Source organism: Solanum lycopersicum, chromosome 10 (assembly GCF_036512215.1).
Source record: "Solanum lycopersicum chromosome 10, SLM_r2.1".
NCBI lineage: Eukaryota > Viridiplantae > Streptophyta > Magnoliopsida > Solanales > Solanaceae > Solanum > Solanum lycopersicum.
In genome coordinates this window covers 10,221,132-10,227,897 of record NC_090809.1, presented here as the reverse complement: position 1 = coordinate 10,227,897, position 6,766 = coordinate 10,221,132, and positions in this window count along the sequence as shown.

Sequence of the window (6,766 nt, the reverse complement as noted above, 5' to 3'; positions counted from 1 at the left end):
CTAAAATGAGATTAGTATGTGCGGAAGCTTGAAATATGACATAAAGAGAAATGATGGGGAATACCTATTCTATGTCTAAAGATATAATAAACTGAGTTCAATGACCACTAAAACATCAAACTCCACTAAAATTGAATCTGACTAAGTCTGGGTATAAGCCTCTAAATGACTAGAGATGGTGGGACTATCCCCAACTTACTCTAGAAAAATTGAAGCTGAAAGACTGAAAATACGATAAAACATGTTTATCGTCCTTGAGAAATGAGGACTTGCCATTTATACTGTTGAAGTGGATATTGGGAACTAATTATGTGAATATTGAGAACCTAGACCTATATCACGAGAAGATGTAGCACGAAGTATGCGCCAATACTTGAAAGGTACTAAGGATGCAAGATAGCATAAAGTTGAACAATATACATAATTGAACAAAGCAATAAGATCAATGATATAATGTGAACATGAGAGAAATATTGAAATATACTAAATGTTGAACTAACTAATTGTAATAAACTGGTATAAATATTCTATGACTTAATTCTGAAATGTAATTGATAACCTAACAAAAATTTGACGCTGGAACTACTAGTAACCGATATAAAACCACGAGATCTACATGTTAAGTCTGATTTATTGCCACCTTAAGAGGACCCAATATACCTTCCAAGAGTATATCTGGGACTATGATGGTAGCTGACCCATAGTCCACTCGGTATTCATCTTACTCCCAAGTGATTAAGTAAGTAATACATTATGATTGCATTTCTGTAGTACTAGAATAACTCAAAATACTAACATGCTAACTAAAATTGCAACATTTATATACTGATAATGAAATATTCTTAACTAGAGCATATATAATTGTTTAAACTGAACTAGGAAGTGTTATTCATGAACTCAATGAATCTACATTATTAGTGTTTTGAATTTCCTGCAAAGAACTATGCAAAACTTCTCAAACACATAATAATCTAATTTGAATTTGTCTAACAGTTGAATCACAACAAAAGTATGAAATTATTGAAACCCTAGGTCTAATCATGATATAGAGAATCAAGAATCTTACTCAATGTTAGGGACCAGACGGGGAAAGGAACCCACTAGTGAAATCCCACATACCTGATCTCAAATTTCATTGAGAAATCTTTCGATTTCAGTGTTGGAACTGGAGGAAACCTCGTTGCGTTCTTTGAAAGGGTTGGTTGACTGTTTCTCCTTCTTCTCGTTCAACTTGATGAATTTTTGGAGAATGAACTTACTAGGGTAAGTTCTAATTAGTTAATAGTTCAAAAGTTACTAGAACAACGTAGCTTAAGGGTTAAACAAAGTAGTTTAGGGGTCCAACACATTATGAAAATACCAAATGTCCCCTGACTTAAAAGCTCTGGGGTCAACCAACAGAGTGACCTACGGTCCCTGGACTGACCCACAATGCATTTTATCAGGCGTGGGTCGACCCATGAATAATTTTTTCTAGGCTTTTTTGGGAGGGATACAGGTGGGCGTCCATGGACCCCACTATGGTTCATAGGTATCCGTCGGTATATGAGTGGTGCCCGTCTATGGCACCAACAACTTCTATTTTTCTACAATTTGGTTTGTCTAAAATATGGGGTGTTACATTATTTACCCCTTGCGAAAATTTATCCTCGAATGAAACTTAAAATAACTGATAATAGAGGGAAAGAGCTGCAAATCCTACCATTAAGTACTAGAAAGTTAAATCTGACTTAACTATGTTCCATGAACATGCAAATACGTTAAAAGTGCAAGAATGACTAAAGGAACATGGTACTAAGACTTAATCTACATATGAGTAACTAAAAAAATGAAAATGAAGTACTACCTCTAGATGGAATGGGATCGGCATGTTAGATATGTGATACTTGGACTTCATGGTTTTTTCTACTTCCCATGTAGCTCGCTCCACATACTGAATCCTCCTCAAAACCTTAATTTAAGCGACTTCTTTGTTTTTAAACCTTCGAACCTAACGATCAATAATCTCAACTGGCATATCTTCATAAGTAAGATTATCCTTCACAGCCATACTTTGCTAAGGTACTATAGATTTTGGATCACCCACACACTTTATTAACAACGAAATGTTAAAGACCTTATGCACTGCCACTAGTTCTACTGGCAACTCTTACTCACATGCTACTTTTCCAACTCTTTGCACAATCTTGTAAGGCATATATCTAGGACTGACTTCTATTTCTTGCCGAATCTTATCACGCCTTTTATAGATGAGACTTTCCAAAAAAACCTAATCATTAATTTTGAACTCCAAGTTCCTTCTCGTTACATCTACATAAAACTTCCATCAACTCAGAGTTGTCTTAAGTCTCTCTGTGATTAGCTGTACTTTTTCATTGTATAATAAACCAAATATATCCCTATTAAGGTTGCTTCACCTACTTCAAACCAACAAGCTGGAGATATGCATCTTCGACCATACAATTCCTCATAAGGACCATCTAAATACTAGAATAGTAACTATTATTGTAGGCAAACTCTAAGAGGAAGATGATCATCCTAACTACCCTTGTGGGTCAATTATTTCTAATTGTTCAGGTGGGCTAACTTATCTCTAATTATTTACTTTTGTTGGGGTCGATCGGACTCTGTTGATGTGTTTTGTTTTATGTTTAAAGAGATCCTCCACCAATCCCCCTATACTGTGATAAAACTTCAATAGGCATTCTATATAGGCGCTCTCGCTCTCCTTAGAGCCTTGCTAAGGTAAAACTTGTTCGTTCGCGTTGGTGGAGGAATTTGATAAGAAAAATGAGGGATTTTAATTTTAAGATATGTTAATACTAAAATCGCTCACATAAGCTCTTAACATGTCCTCTGAGGTATGAATGGTACATTCTTCCTAACCATCTATATGTGAATGGAATGTTGTGCTGGGATTAACATGAGTAGCAAAACCACTCTTTAATTACTTCAAAAAAAAATGAGAGGTGAACTGGGGACCTCTAATTAAGAATATAGGCAAAGGAACCGGTGCAACCTAAGTATCTTGTTTATGTTAATCTTGGCATAGTCCTCCGCTAATTATGTAGTATTGTCTGCCAAGAAATGAGTGGACTTAGTAACTCTGTCTACTATTACCCAAATGGAGTAACACTGTCTACGAGTACGGGGTAAAACTATAATGAAATACATGTTTATTACTTCCCACTTCTATGTAAGAATGCTAATCTCTTAAGTTATACCTCGTGGTTTTTGATGTTCTACCTTCACTTAATGATAATTAGGACACTTAGCAACAAAATATATTGTATCCCTTTTCATGAAATTCCATTAATCGACTTCCCATAAATCATGGTACATCTTAGTGGCACATGGATGAATAAAATACCTGGAGTTATGGGCTTATGCAAGAATCTGTTGTCTCAAATTACAAACCATAGGAACACATAAACGACCCTGATAGCGATGCACATCATCTCCCAATTGGGAGAAAACCTCAACTTTCTATTGATGAACTACACCCTTTAGTTAAAGCAATATTGGATCATTGTCTTTTTTCCGTAACCTCCTATAACAATGAAGATTCTGACCCATTTTAAGCTTTCACACCATCATATGATATGGTCATAACGCAAACTCCTAAACAAGCAAGACGGTGAACATCTTTTGCTAATTTCTTTCTTTCTTCCTCAACATCCATTACACTAACCATAGATAGTCTGCTATGATTATAAACTACTACACTGGCCTTACTAGGATGGTAAAACGCATTTATATAATAGTCCTTGAGAAACTCAAGACATTTCCTATGGTGAATATTACACTTTTTCTAGGTGAACACATATTGAATAATCTTTTGGTTTGTGAACACATCTACGTGAACACCGTACAAGTAATGTCTCTAAATCTTTTGGAGAATAACTACTCTTGCAAACTTGAATCATGAGTCAAATGGTTCTTGTCACGCACCTTAAGTTGTCTAGAAGCTTAAGATAAAACCTTAGCTTACTGTATCAATACACAATATAAGCCGACACAAGGCACATCACAATAGATCACATAACCATATAAACTGGTAGAGTGAAAAAGATGTTGTACTCGACCTAGTTTTCAGTTCTATGAAGTTCTTCTCACGCTCATCTAACCACTTAGTAAATGGAGGATCTATTGATGAAACTCATCCCACGAACCTTTTGTAATAACCTGCTATACCAAAAACTTCTGATATATGTAGGAGGGGTATGTCTGGGACATTTTTGACTTCCTCTATTTTTAAAAAATCTACTTGGATCCCTTTTTTAGACACTGTATGACCAAGAAAAGCAACATATTTAACCAAAACTCAACTTGGTAAACTTAGAAAATAACAAGCGATCTTTGAGATTTTGTAGGACAACTTTCAAATGAGTCACATGTTCTTCCTCACTTTTGTAGTAAATGAGGATATCATCAATAAAAATAATACCAAACAATTCCAAATAAAGCTTGAACACCTATTCATCAAATTCATGAAAGTTGTCGGAGCATTGGTTAGTACAAGTGACATAACTACAAATTCATAATAACCATATCGAGTTCTGAACGTTGTTTTAGGGATGTCTCTATCTCTCACTTTGAGTTGATGTTAACCAAATATGAGGTCTATTTTCAAAAAATTACTAGCGCCCTATAGTTGGTCGAAAAAGTTATTTATCCTAGGGATAGGGTACTTATTCTTGATTGTGACATTGTCCAATTTTTGATAGTCGATGCACATTCTTAGAGCACCATCGTTTTTTATCACATACAACACTTATGCACCCTAGGGGAAATATTAAGGGCCCGTTTGGCGATCGATTTCCCAAGTAAAATTTGGGGGAAATTTTGGCTATTAATGTTTGTCCATACAATTTATTATTATTTGGAAAATATTTTTGACAAATAACCCAAATTCCCAAATAATAGTATTTGGGCGAAATCCCATTATTCAGCATATTTTAAAATTTTAAATTCTACACTAAATTTTTATCTCTTACAAAAATGTCCTCTATAGTTATTGATCTTGTTCAGTAAGAACCGGTTCTAGTCTGGTACCATTGTAGTTGAGCCGGTTCAACGGTCACTTTAAATTTATTTTTAAGTGAACATTATTATATAGCCATTGGGTCCTTCTAGCCGTTAGGGTGGGGCTCAAAACAGCCCCCACCTCTCTCAGACCCCTTAACACTATAAATATACTCATTTTCATTCAATTAAATCACAAATTCACAAACATTTTCATGACCATCTTATGAAATCTCTCAATTTCAAATATCTCATAAATTCATAATTAGATTTTGTGCTATTAACTTGGAGTTTGAGATTTCATAGATTTATTTGAAGTAAATTGGAAGCTTCAATTGGCATCTCTCAATTCTGGTTTTGCTTATAGGTCTATTTTTACGTAGACGTTCCGTAGTCTACACCCTGAACGTGGAAGATACTCAAGAACTATTGCTGGTCCAGAAGCAAACACTCAACTTGTCTTACTACAACCGTAAGACTAACTTAGGCACACAAAAGCATAGAATAAAATAGAATTCATGATATTGAAAAACAAAAATTTAACTCAAATGAAAAACTTTGAATAAAAATAATTATATTCAACTTTCCATAAAATAGGCAACTTAAGTCTTTAAAACATTTAACAAAATAAATGATATAGACTTCTGAAACTTTACCGTCTATTTATGAAGCCTCTAAATGACAATGATGGAGGTATAGATAAGACCCATGACACCCTAACAACTTATATAACTGAAAAGATCCTTCAGAAACAAGGAGGATCACCATAGCTAACTTGAACAATCAAATATATCAAAAAAGCTCTTGTTGGTGATTTTGAATACCTATGTCTGCATCATGAGAAGATGTTAGACAAATGGCTCAATACGTGCAATATACGAGAAAGTAAGGGGAATTCTAAACCATGACATAAGCTTTAATCTTGATAAAAATAAACATACTTACCTTTCTCAACTCACTCAACTAAAGAATACTCAAGGGTATTCAACTATACTCAAACTTACTCAACACAGAAGTACTCAAGGATAAGATACTCAACTCAGAGATATGATATTCAACTTCAGAGATATGATACTCGAATCAAAGATTAGAGAGTAAACTTCAAAGATATGATACTCGGCTTGAAATACTCAATTAATGAATACTTAACTTAACTGATTTCATTATTCAACGGTTTAAAACAGTTGCAATATAGAGAAAAAGGAAAGTTGTTTGAAACATGATGTACACTCATATTAATAATATCATAAAAAATGTATCATGCTACCTCTTAAAGTCTACCTTTGTAATATATGAATGATGTCTCATACCCCCAGTCACACAAAGCACAACCCCATCAGGAACAATGCAATCAGTGCTATGAGAGTCTCTCTAACTGACAACCACCAATATGAGTTAAGTGGTGATACAAAGTCTTCCCACGCTTCCTGAATTGTCCTATACATTGTTGTCATATAGAAAACTTAACTCTGTGGATCCATTAGCTTAACGTAAGTGATCATCTAAAAAGTATGATCCTTTACTACCCATGATGGCTACATGGTTTATGGAGACTTGAATTATTTGAACCTGTTTTCCCATATAATTTCTCAATACTACTCCCAAAATATACTTAGCTCATTTTTTTGAAGAAGAAAACTCTTTCATGGTTTGAGATAATTACTCAAAACGTAGCTTAAAAGCTCTTTTGGAATCAATGTTCCATTTCTTTCTCAATTGTGAAAACACTTTTAGAACTCTT